Source organism: Pecten maximus, unplaced genomic scaffold, assembly GCF_902652985.1.
Source record: "Pecten maximus unplaced genomic scaffold, xPecMax1.1, whole genome shotgun sequence".
Taxonomy (NCBI): Eukaryota; Metazoa; Mollusca; class Bivalvia; order Pectinida; family Pectinidae; genus Pecten; species Pecten maximus.
Genome location: NW_022979169.1, coordinates 33,791 through 47,239, shown reverse-complemented (window position 1 = coordinate 47,239; position 13,449 = coordinate 33,791). Strand labels below are relative to the sequence as shown.

The window sequence follows — 13,449 nt, the reverse complement described above, 5'->3', positions numbered from 1 at the left end:
TGCAACACAGAATGCCAATATTAGGTTGTAGTGTAGACGAAAGAGAATGTCGACTTGATTACAATCTCGTACGCTTAACATCTCAATGTACATGTAGGTGGGAGTTATCACCGAAACGTCACACTTAATTCATACTAGTTGTGACATACCGAAGTCCATTCACAACAATTCTTAATAATGCGCACATAAGTATTCACATTCCTAAACTATTTTATCCATGACGTAATGTAGCAAGAGTCAGAAGCACGTCAGGATTAGCTAGTATACAGTACAACATTCAAAAGCCGATCACCTCGAAATACCCCCCCCCCCCCCCCCCCCCCCCCCCTAAAAACAAAACAAAACCAAAAAACCTAAAATGTTCGAGTTGGCAATGAAATAATTGTTCATTATTGTGTACCATGAGAAGCTCAGAGTCCCGGTGACAGCGTTATGAAAAATAAGCGAAATTATATACGGCATACGTGTGCAATCAGTATTCAATCTAAGTTCTTGTTTAGTTTATTTCTTTATCAAAATTGATTCAAAGATATAAATTATCCGATTAATATTATCGGCGAGTCATGACGTGTTAAAATGAATCACTTCTTCAAACGGAAATCCTCTCTAAACCGGCCAAATATTCCTGTACCGTTCATGATCGGTTTAGAGAAGTTGTCGGTCCCGATCGCCTGTAACGAAGGGCAGTAACTGTATTATATCAGAATACACTGTACATGTATTGTGATATATCTGTAATATGCACATATTGCACATAGTGGGTGTTTTGTTTCAGGGATCACACATCACTTGCCAGGCTTAATCCAGAAAAAAATACATATATAAAATTGTTAGCCCCAGCTCCTACTACATCAACAGTAGGAGTAGGGCTAATATTTGTTCTATAAATACTAACCAGATGCAGACGCCCGTAATACAATTGACACTATGTACATATATATATATAATTCAGTATATCCTTTTTTATCACCAAGTAAAAATCCTTTATGAATTAATATATCATATATAGAGAAAATAAAATACTACATCAACGTATTCTACCGAAGGATAAATATTTTCTGTCAAATTTGAACTTCAATTTTTTTTAGAAAAAGATGTTTTTGTAATAGCGATAGATATGCTGAAAACTTGAAAAGTACAGCTATGTTGATGTTCAACTTTTCCCATATACTTGTAAGTGTTTAATCTAAGGGGAAACGTAGATATAATATTTTGTATATCTAATTTTACAGTACAGACGCATTTTCAGAAAATGATAATATAAAAATATTCTTCCGTCGTTTTCTTAAAATTGAGGTGTACGATTTCCAGGAGAACATCACTAGATAAAATGTACTGTTGTATATTTTAAATAATAATGTAAAATCACTAATTTCCAAACAATCTGATTATTTATTTCAGTAAATTACCTATTGTTTGATAATGCGTTGTTCTGTTCCACTAATTTCATCTAGGCAATATGACATATATGTATACTTAGGTGTGTTAATTTCCTCACATGTTAATTATGGAAATATAACGTTCAGATGGCGCAACGGGGACTCATGCTATAAGCATGACACACCAAGTCGTCGTGGCCGAGTGGTTAAGGCGATAGACTAGAAATCTATTGGGGTCTCCCCGCGCAGGTTCGAATCCTGCCGACGACGGACGATTATTTTTTTCATTTTCGTTCTTCCATCCCACAAACCCATTTTATGTTATAATGTAATCAATCTCGGCTGTTGTTAGGGGTGCCGCCCTCAAACTACTAAAACGCAAGGTTAAATTTAGACAGTTTATGAATTTTACGAGTGATTTTTCCTCTTTGTCATTACAGTTAGTTACATAAATCATTGTAAAATAGCGTGTTCTGTAAGAGCTATGACATATCCCTCTCCTGAGGAAAGCTATCGACAACAGTGCAAACTTGTTCTCAATGTAAAATACCAGTATATGCGTTAATGTTTTTCTGTTGTAGTGGTGGGTCCTGGCCAAAAGACTTTTGGCTTTTATGTCCAACAAAATTTGGTTTGGTTTGGTTTATTTTGTTTAACGTCCTATTAACAGCTAAGGTCATTTAAGGACGGCCCCCCGTGCGTGCGACATGCATGCGTATGGTGAGTGCGTATGTGTTTTTTTGGGAGGCTGTGGTATGTTCGTGTTAAGTCTCCTTGTGATAGGCCGGAACTTTTGCCGATTTATAGTGCTATCTCACTGAAGCATACTGCCGAAGACACCCAGCAGCACACCCCACCCGCTCACATTATACTGACAACGGGCGAACCAGTCGTCCCACTCCTAATATGCTGAGCGCAAAGCACGAGTAGCAACTACCATTTTTAAAGACTCTGGTAAGGTCATTGGACGCAAACGCTGATATGTAAGTAATACAAAGTAAATTATACAAGTAATCATTTTATTGAGGTTAATTAAAGTTCTTAGCAAAGAATTACGTAGAGATTTTCATGTAATTAATATGAATTATTTAAATAAATATGTTATTTAAAGTGTCCGAATTTCCCGGGCAAGTAATTTCTAGTGGTCGGAATATTCGGAAACTTTATACTTTGTAATTATTTTTGTTTTAATTTTGCAGAATGCCCAAGAAGTACGTTGCCAATAACAAGGGCAAATATGTTCAACATAAATATGAACATATGGAAGAAGCCGTCAAGGTAGTTAAAGCTGGGGAGATGTCCGTAAGATTAGCAGCTGAACGTCAACGGACTGCCAAACTCCACGCTATATGATCGAGTTTCAGGGCGATTCGACCTGAACACTAAACCTGGACGGAAACCAGTATTAGACTCGGTCACTAAAAAAATCATATACTTAAGAATGTTACTGAAAATGCAGAAAAGGGGTTTGGTTTATCCAGACAACAACTGCTGACAAGAGCTGGAATTTTATGCAAACGTGCGAACATTTCTGGATTTCGCAACGTAACCCCTTCGAAACACTGGTGGTATGGACTCAAGGGGCGACATCCTGAAATAGGTTTGAGAAAACTTGAAATACAGTCAGTGCACGAATGCTAAACTCAACAGTTGTTGAACGTTATTTTAAGGACCTTGGGTATATCATTTCCAGTCTAAACCTTAGCAATGCCCCGGAAAAAATCTGGAATTGTGACGAGACGGGTAAGCATTTGGAGCATAACCCAGTAAACGTCATCGCCCGTCGCGGGACCCGTTCTGTTGTTGGTCGGACAAGCAATGACAGATCCTATGTTGATTGTGAAAGGGAAAACAAGAAAGTCGTTGTTCGGGTATGACAAGTCCGCTTCACCAAAAGATTCCGTGTGGACATTTCACGAACGTGCATGGATGAACGAAGAGCTAGGAGAAGAATGGTTTCGGAATGTTTTTTTTTAAAGCACTGTTGCCAGAGGAACGTCCACAGCTATTGCTATTAGACGGGCACGGCTCACATGAAACACTTGGGTCTCCTTGAGTTGGCAGAGCAGGAAAACATAACTATCCTAGCATTACCCCCCTCACACAACGCACTACCTACAGTATTGCACGATCAAAGCAGCTTAAATAACTTACATAAGTAAATTTGTGAGGAGTAGAATATCATCGAAGTTTACTTAAAATATGTAATGGATTGCATTAGATAAATTCTTAATTGTACAACAGGCAAGGAATTTATACAATTTACTATATACATTACTTACGTTCTCTACACAGTGATCGTAGTATCTAGTTATTGCTATGGTGTGTACATCGTCATTATACCGGACTTTACCCTATAAAATATATTACTACAGTGTTTACTGTAGCATCACTATTACCTTTGTTTAACGTTGCAAAAATGATTGATTGGGAAAAGAAATATATTTGAAATGATAATTATTATATTATATTTTATTACCCTACTTTGCAGACTAGAGAAATCAAATAATTGAATATCAAAGATCATTTACCAAGACCTACAAATTAAAAAAAAAAAATTGACTGTCCGAACTTGCCGGCTTTCTACCCGTGCTAAATTTAGTATTATAATATACAGTTGACGTAAATGTTTTCCGGAAACTTTGTTGGTTACTTTGTATTCGCTTCTTTCGAACAAAAGCTACCATACGACGACACTTTGCTACCGTGGTAGTATAATAGCGGCGGCGAGATTAGAAGGACAATTTTGTCCGAATATACCGGACTTTACCCAAGTAGGAGAAAGTTGTTCAGAAAGAAGAGAAAACATAAGCTCCCAAATTTAGTCGCCTCCTACGATCATGCAATGGGGGCAGCAGGTACAATTCTTACGCCCTACCTGCAGGGTTTGGTTTATTTTGTTTAACGTCCTATTAAAAGCTAAGGTCATTTAAGGACGGCCTCCCATGCGTGCGACATGCATGCGTGTGGCGAGCGCGTATGTGTGCTTTGGGAGGCTTCGTAACAACACTTGATCATCTAAGGATCATTGCAGCCAAGGTTGAGCTGGATCCTACAAGTGGAACTTGAGAAGTTCAAAATAGGTGTTGTTCAAGAAAACCATGACTGCGCAATCATGTTACAAAATGACCGCCATGGCTGTCATGTCAAAGTTGGTTTTTAAGAGGCAAAACAGAGGTAACAACACGGTGTCGGCTCCCCTTCCTTAAAATACCTGACAATGTTCAGCTCAGTGGTGCAAGTGGAACTGGAGAAGAATTTTAAAATGTGTTTATCAAGATGGTGATCATGGCGGTAATCTTGGATTTCGGACTGACCCGAGTAAATAACAGCACTTGGTGAGATCTCAGGATCATTACAGATAAGTTATAGTTGAATCTAAGAGGTAGAACTTGAGAAGAAGCTTGAAATGTGAAAAGTTTACGGACGACGCACGAAAGACGATGACTGTAGGTCATCCTTATTCGTCGTTGTCACTCAGTATGATTTAACCGGGGAACAAAAATCCTCCTTTCGGGAGTGCATTAAAGATTTTCCCAATCACGTTCAGATCTACACTGATGGCTCAAAAGATGGAGAAAAGGTCTCCGCAGCATGCTACACCGATCACCATTGCTCTTCAATCCGCCTACCAGACGGTGACTCTATTTTCTCTGCGGAAGCATGTGCCATCGATTTGGCCCTCGACCATATCGATGAACAACGCATTAGAAAGGCAATCATTTGTTCCGGCTCTCTATCTGTCCTTCAGAATTTACAATTACGAGATCCAAAGAATATACTCATACAAAACCTTGTTTTACGAATATCTCGTATCTTAAAAAAATGCATAATAACATTACTTTGGATTCCGAGCCATGTTGGAATTAAAGGCAACGAAATTGTTGACCGCCAAGCAGAACATGCTCTGAATCTGCAACAAACAAATGTCACACGAGTAATATAATATGTGGGTATTTCTTAAATTATGCACAAACAATGTTCAAATGAAACACAGTTTATTGAACATAAACACAGACACGGAGACAGTGACCTGAAATAAAAAGAACAATACCTAGAATACATGGATACGTGTAAACGATGCCGACAATTACATTATTTAATACTGAAGGCACTAAATATTCATTTAGGTATATTTTATATGTTTATAATATATTCTATTTGATTTCATAGTTACACTTTTACAATTAACAATTATAATACATTATTTTTACAATAGCTTTGACCCTATGGAGCCCGACCACGTGTATGTCATGTTAAATATTTTAACATATTACCGGCAAGATATTATAAATGCAAATATATTAGTTCAATGTATTTTATCTATATCAAATAGCTAAAACATATCAAATAATGTATTCATATTATTATTTTAAATTAAATAAACTTACCTAGAAGCATTGTGGCCATAAAGCGTACAGGCTTATACCGGACGTGTGTATGGTGTAGGGTCTATAGCCGTTGTGGCTGCACTCACCTGGGCAAGGCCCAGGTAAGATTTTCCACGTGCACGGGTATAGGGTCATGCAGGGTCAAAGTGACACACTCAACCATTCCTTGCGCTCATCTCTCATACGTCACCATAACAACTATATACACAGGTACATAGGACATTATATGACACAGGGACTTGTACAAACATTATACACGATACACAGCGCAAGTATCAATATACACTTTACATGTACAGGTGTTGGTCAGACTATTATAAAAGTTTGACCACCGTGACACAAATATCAAAATACCATATACAGATTTCAAACCTGTTACTCATTCGGAGTAAATGGCAGCAACGCTGGTCTCTCTCTTTTTAAAGTACAACCGAAACTTAAAACATCAACACCAAGTCGGAAGGATCGTAGAGAGGAAATAGTCCGTACCGGGCACACATATCCTACTCATTCGTTCCGTTTGAAACGAGAGGATCTACCGGTGTGTTATGCATGTGATGCTCAATTCACAGTGGAATGTTCCGATTTCAAGCACATTCGTGATCAATCTAATTAAAATCTAGATGGTCATTATCACTACGTTACATGAACCCATCAGGGGTCACGTCCTGATGACCTCTGAGATGTGTGTATTTCACTTTCAGGGCGAATTGGCATTTTGTCGATGTCATCGAAGCAAAACATTTCGTCACAGCATGCATCTGAAGCAAACCATTTCGGTACAGTATAAAGCTATATGCTTTATGGGACGAAATGACTCGAATGAAATTGACAGATTATACAAGCTATGCACTCTAGTCCTATGCATGCTAATTCGGACATATAAAATTCACTTCCAAGATACTGGAAGTAGTCATTTGATTGGCTAATCCAAAAGGTCACCCTGACGTGACCCCTGATGGGATGTTGTTAGATGTTCATGTAACGTAGTGAGAATGACCATCTAAATTTGAATTAGATTGATTCGTGATAAATACTTTCGAGTCCCGGATATGAAAACCCTTTTCAGTTCCGTGGATTCGAAAACAATATTTAGCTACTTGAAAGAAATCGATCTATTCTATAGACTTTGATGTCTTTGACGTTACTCTCTTTGACGTTCTATTTGTAACAGGAGAGGAGAAAATGTAGCGGCCAGACCGTTGGGCGCCAATTTTGTAACAGGAGCGTGTCGGGCCCAGTTTGTTATGTACAAACTGCACCCGGCACACTACCCTGAATCGCACGTCAACCCAGGTTCGTTGGGTCTGCTTGTTAATGCTGGTGAAGGAGACTCGACACAATTAAACAGTTAACAATATTTATTACATTTCCACAAAAAGTACACAACACAATCACATACTGGGCCCAACGTTTACAACATACATAACATCCTTTACCCTACCCTCTATCAGCTATAGCTCAACCCCAATCCCACCTAATGCACCCCGCTACTGCTAGTAACACCTACTGCTAAATGTGACGGTTTCAGGAACTCAATCCCTCCAAACTGCCCGCTATAAAAGATCGCAGCACCCGTATATATACACCCCGGTAACAATGCACACACGACCGACCAATCAAACACAGTACACTCACATAGGGTCTCGACACAATGCACAATGCATGACAGGTACACGTGGACAAACACACACCACGGCCACTCTTACCTAACTAGCACAGGAACTTCATTCAACACATTAACACATATTCACATATTATATATACACTTATTAGAACCATCCCCCCGCTACATATTTATATCACAAAGTTAACATAATCAATTCGTACATATACTGGTTGGCGACCCATAATCGTGATGTACCCATTATCGTGATTTTTATGACGCGACAGAGTACGCGCGATTTTTTTGACGTTTCTGCTGACGAAGATGGAGGCGCAGACGTTAATTATTGACCAAACACATTTTTTTTTTGAAAAAAAATCAATACAAAACATAGTCATGAATATGTTTAAAATGTGTCAATCTTACCTTGAAAACATTACAATAGCCAGGGGGGAGCATGATATACGCTTAAATGTGCCATAAGTATCCTTTATTCACCTAGCGTCTGCTACTTGACAACACAACGCCATTCCAGCAATCAAAAGACACTGATTTGAAGGGAGATAACAATGTGTTATATTTTCCGACACGGTCACAAAATAACGTCAGGAAGTGATAACAACTAAAATGGAACGTTATCTTTTTTTTTTAAGAAATACATTTGTCACCTCTGGTATCGACTGTAGCTAACATGTTTCCTGTGAGCTGCATTGTTTACTGTTAAAACTTCGAGTTCAATGAAGCATAAGATTTATATTTTTAGTTCACAAAGCAAACATAATATATACTATATAATATATAATCGCCAAGTAATTAAAATCATAAAACCATGCTAACCATAGGAATCTGGTATTCTATCAATAAAAATATAAAGATACTGTATTCTATGTACTCTACCAGTATGTCTATATATACTAGTATATATATAATGACAAAGTTCGACGACCAAATTACAAGCAGCTTTCGCCCTTTCCCTGACTCTAAAAAACATGGATATCTTCGAGATAGAAGTAGTGTTATTGTTTAAAGGAAGGTTTTTGGTTGTAAAACGTTTTGTTTTATATATTGATATGTGCAAATTGCATGCAAGCGATGATAAAATATTTTAAATGAACATATTTGGCTTGAGTTCATGATGCTTTTTTTTTGTAATTTATTTTGATGAAAATTGCATGCAAAATAGATATGGTTCAACTCCCAGATTACAAAAGGAAACGAATTTATTCTAGATGAAAAGAAAAAAACTATGAGCAAAGTCATCTTATTAGTGCGGTGGGAGCGGTAAGGACCGGCAAATCAAACCCGTCGCAAGCCTCGAGAGAATTCAGCGTACCAAGACAAACAGTTGTAGACCATGTTACCGGGAAAATAGAAAACATCAGTTTAAAGTCTGGTCCAGGTCACCTGCTGTCTACCGAAGAGGAAACAGTCATGGTCGATTATAGGGACCACGGAACCAAATGATTTCCCATATGCCCTGCAGGTAGGGCGTAAGAATTGTACCTGCTGCCCCCATTGCATGATCGTAAGAGGCGACTAAATTTGGGATCTTATCTTTTCTCTTCTTTCTTAACAACTTTATTAGGTCATCTGACCCAAAGGGTCAGGATGACCTATAGTCATCGTGCTTCGTCCGTCGTCGTCCGCCATCCGCCGTCCGCCGTGCGCCGTCCGTAAACTTTTTCTTTCAAAACGCTACTCCTCCTTAACGCTTGGGTGGATTACTTCCAAATTTGGTTTGAAGCATCATTGGGAGAGGGCAATCATATTTTATATAAATGAGGCTGGTCTGACCCCTGGGGCCAGAAGGGCGGGGCCCCAAAAAGGGAACTTAGGTGAATATTACTATAAAATCCTACTCCTGCTTTACCCTTGGGTGGATTACAACTAAATTTGGTGTGAAACATCATTGGGGGAGGGCGGTCATATTTTATATAAATGAAGTTGGTGTGACCCCTGGGGCCTGAGGGGCGGGGCCCCAAATGGGGAACTTTGATGAAATTTTGCTATAAAATCCTACTCCTCCTTAACCCTTTAGTGGATTTCAACCAGATATGTTGTGAAACATCATTTGGGGAGGGCGGTCATATTTTATATAAATGAGGCTAATGTGACCCCTGGGGCCTGAGGGGCATGGCCCCAAAAGGGGAACTTTGATGAAATTTTGCTATAAAATCCTACTCCTCCTTAACCCTTTAGTGGATTTCAACCAGATATGTTGGGAAACATCATTTGGGGAGGGCGGTCATATTTTATATAAATGAGGCTGGTTTGACCCCTGGGGCCAGAGGTGCGGGGCCCCAAAAGGGTAACTTTGATGAAATTTTGCTATAAAATCCTACTTCTCCTTAACCCTTTGGTGGATTTCAACCAGATATTGTGTGAAACATCATTTGGGGAGGGTGATCATATTTTATATAAATGAGGCTAGTGTGACCCCTGGGGCCTGAAGGGCGGGGCCCCAAATGGGGAACTTTGATGAAATTTTGCTATAAAATCCTACTCCTCCTTAACCCTTCAGTGGATTTCAACCAGATATGTTGTGAAACATCATTTGGGGAGGGCGGTCATATTTTATATAAATGAGGCTGGTTTGACCCCTGGGGCCAGAGGTGCGGGGCCCCAAAAGGGCAACTTTGATGAAATTTTGCTTTAAAATACTACTCCTCCAAAACCCAAAAGTAGATTATTACAAAATTTGGTGTGGAACATCGTTGGAGGAGGACAATCATATTTTATATAAACGAGGCTGGTCTGACCCCTGGGGCCAGAGGGGCCGGGCCCCAAATAGGGAACTTTGGTGGATATTTGCTATAAAATCCTACTCCTCCTTTACCCTTTGGTGGATTTCAACAAGATATGGTGTGAAACATCATTGGGGGAGGGTGGTCATATTTTATATAAATGAGGCTGGTGTGGCCCCTGGGGCTAGAAGGGCAGGGCCCCAAAAGGGGAACTTTGATGAAATTTTGCTTTAAAATACTACTCCTCCTAACCCCCATAGTGAATTATTACCAAATTTGGTGTGAAACATCATTGGAGGAGGACAATCATATGTTATATAAATGAGGCTGGTTTGACCCCTAGGGCCAGAGGGGCGGGGCCCCAAAAGGGGAATTTTGGTGAATTTTTGCTATAAATCCTACTTCTCTCTAACCCTTGGGTGGATTAATACGAAATATGGTGTGAAACATCCTTTGGGAAGGGTGGTCATATTTTATATAAATGAGGCTAGTGTGACCCCCGGGGCCTGAGGGGCAGGGCCCCAAAAGGGGAACTTTGGTGAATATTTGCTGTTAAATCCTAATCCTCACTAACCTTTTGGTGGATTACAACCTAATTTGATGTGAAACATAAGGTGACGGCAATCGTATTTTTTAATGAGACAGATCTGACCCCTGGGGAAAAAAAGATGGGGCAAAAGGAGCGCTTAGGTTAAACATTTCTTAAAAATGCAATTCCTCCTTAATGCCTTAATTGATTACAACCATATTTAGTATGAAACATCATTGGGGAAAGGCAATCCTAATTGATATAAATGTGTCTTGTCTGACCCATTGAGACAGAGGGGCATGCCCCAAAAATGGGAACTTGGCTAAAATTTTGTTTTATGATGCTGCTCTTCCTGGATAAGCTAAATGGATAAAAACCAAATTTGATCTAAAACATAACTGGCTGAGATAAATAATTTATGGTAATAATGCTGGATTGAGGGGTGTGTCCCTGCTGTAAGTGTTTGTCAGATGACCGTTAAGGCCCATGGGCCTCTTGTTCTTCCTAATGTCTCCCTTGACAATGCCTCACTTTTGGCCTTTAGTTGAGCGTTCGCTGCTGTGAGGAAGGCTTTGGGTTCTGTCCCCTAGCCGAGACATACCAAAGTCTTTAAAAATGGTAGTTGCTACTCCTGCTTAGCGCTCAGCATACAAGGAGTGGGACGACTGGTTCGCCCGTTGTCAGTATAATGTGACCGGGTGGGGTGTGCTGCTGGGTGTCTTCGGCAGTATGCTTCAGTGAGGTAGCACTATAAATCGGCAAAAAATCCGGCCTATCACAAGGAGACTTAACACGAACATACCGCAGCCTCCCAAAACACACATACGCACTCACCACACGCATGCATGTCGCACGCACGGGAGGCCGTCCTTAAATGACCTTAGCTGTTAATAGGACGTTAAACAAAATAAACCAAACTAAACCAAACGATTTCCCATAGACGGTAATGTTAATGTTTATCACTGTACTGCTTAAATGGAGTTTTCAACACTGGTCCAGTAGCCATAATTTTGAAGTTTGTCATCTCGGAAACCTCTAAATGGAATTATAAAAAATTCTACCAATTTGAACTTTTTTTTATATGGGGGCCGCCATCTTGTATTGAATTCAGCACTAAAAATTCATCTAAATTAACAACAAAATACACACTTAACTCCCCCTGACAAAAACAGGCTAGCAAAAAATAACTGTTTTTCTATATATTTTACATCTACATGTATTGCCCAACCCACATATTAAAACTTTGGAAACTTTTCTCACCTAAATATCCAATCAGTAGGCCCCGATGTATTCACCTTCCTATTAAATCTTCTGCCCAAACGGGAAAAACCCACATTCTATTTTTGATTTGGTTCTGTGGTCCCTATAAAATCGTACACATTTTTCAAATACACCTTTTCTGGGACAGGATAGGACCATAGGGTATGATGTCCAAATAGGAAGTGGCTGGCTGCAAGTCTTGGGTTGGTAGGTCAAGTCTTCTATTGGTACCGGAGATGGAGATTCCTACTAGAAAAGGACATGAAAATTGAAACAAATTTTTAATTAAAATATAAATATCTTTATGAATTTTAAATCCAGACAGGTGTCTTTTTGTCATACAAGATTATTGATATTGTACTACTGAAAAATATAAACAAATAAGATATAGCCTGAAGATCAAGGGCAGATAACTCCCTGCTATCTCCCCCCCCCCCCCCCCCCCCCCCCCCCCCCCCCCTTATTTCTCGCCTTAATCTAAAAAAAAAAAACTAGGACAAGAGCAATTATTTATATAATTGAGTCACAACACACACACAGGACAGTGGGCCGGGCTAGGGACAACATAACTACCAAAATAACCATCAAAATTCGAACCGGGGTAGTGACAACAGAACAACCAATCACACCACCGAACACCGAACCGGGCTAGGGACAAGAGTACAACCAGAAAAATCACCAAAAATCGAACCGGGGTACTGACTACAGAACAACCAGGCACACCACGGGACTACGAAACACGCTTCATACAGCTACTACTGAAATAAATACTATATTTTCGTCTTAACAAGGTCTATGGCCCCCTTTACACTCTACACAGTCCCACATTTTCATTATAAACAAGCTCAGAATCTAATTTCCTGCTTATATTCTGCCAAAATATCTCCATGATGAAAATCCCAGCCGAACATGTTCAGATGGGTCCCGTCATCTGGTGTCCAGGGACGCTGAACGGCATAAAATGTCAAATCCGGTAGCTCCCTATAGGGACCACGGAACCAAATGATTTCCCATAGACGGTAATGTTAACGTGTATCACTGTACTGCTTAAATGGAGCTTTCAACACTGGTCCAGTAGCCATAATTTTGAAGTATGTCATCTCGGAAACCTCTAAATGGAATTATAGAAAATTCTACCAATTTAACTTTTTTTATATGGGGGCCGCCATCTTGTATTGAATTCAGCACTAAAAATTCATCTAAATTAACAACAAAATACACACTTACTTAACTCCCCCTGACAAAAACAGGCTAGCAAAAAAATAACTGTTTTTTCTATATATTTTACATCTATATGTATTGCCCAACCCACATATTAAAACTTTGGAAACTTCTCTCACCTAAATATCCAATCAGTAGGCCCCGATGTATTCACCTTCCTATTAAATCTTCTGCCCAAACGGGGAAAACCCACATTCTATTTTTGATTTGGTTCTGTGGTCCCTATATTGCATATATGGGGGAACGAGGATTCTCGATAAACAGACAACAGCTAAAGACTTACGCTAATGAAATGATAAATTTCAGCAATACCCCAACC

At 39.4% G+C, this 13,449-nt stretch overlaps 1 non-coding gene across 1 annotated transcript; it reads left to right on the top strand.

The window, feature by feature from the left end:
- The first annotated feature begins 1,567 nt into the window (after positions 1–1,567).
- On the top strand, positions 1,568–1,649 carry Trnas-aga. The gene has a single exon. It is a non-coding gene; the product is annotated as a tRNA-Ser (tRNA).
- The last annotated feature ends 11,800 nt before the right edge of the window (positions 1,650–13,449 follow it).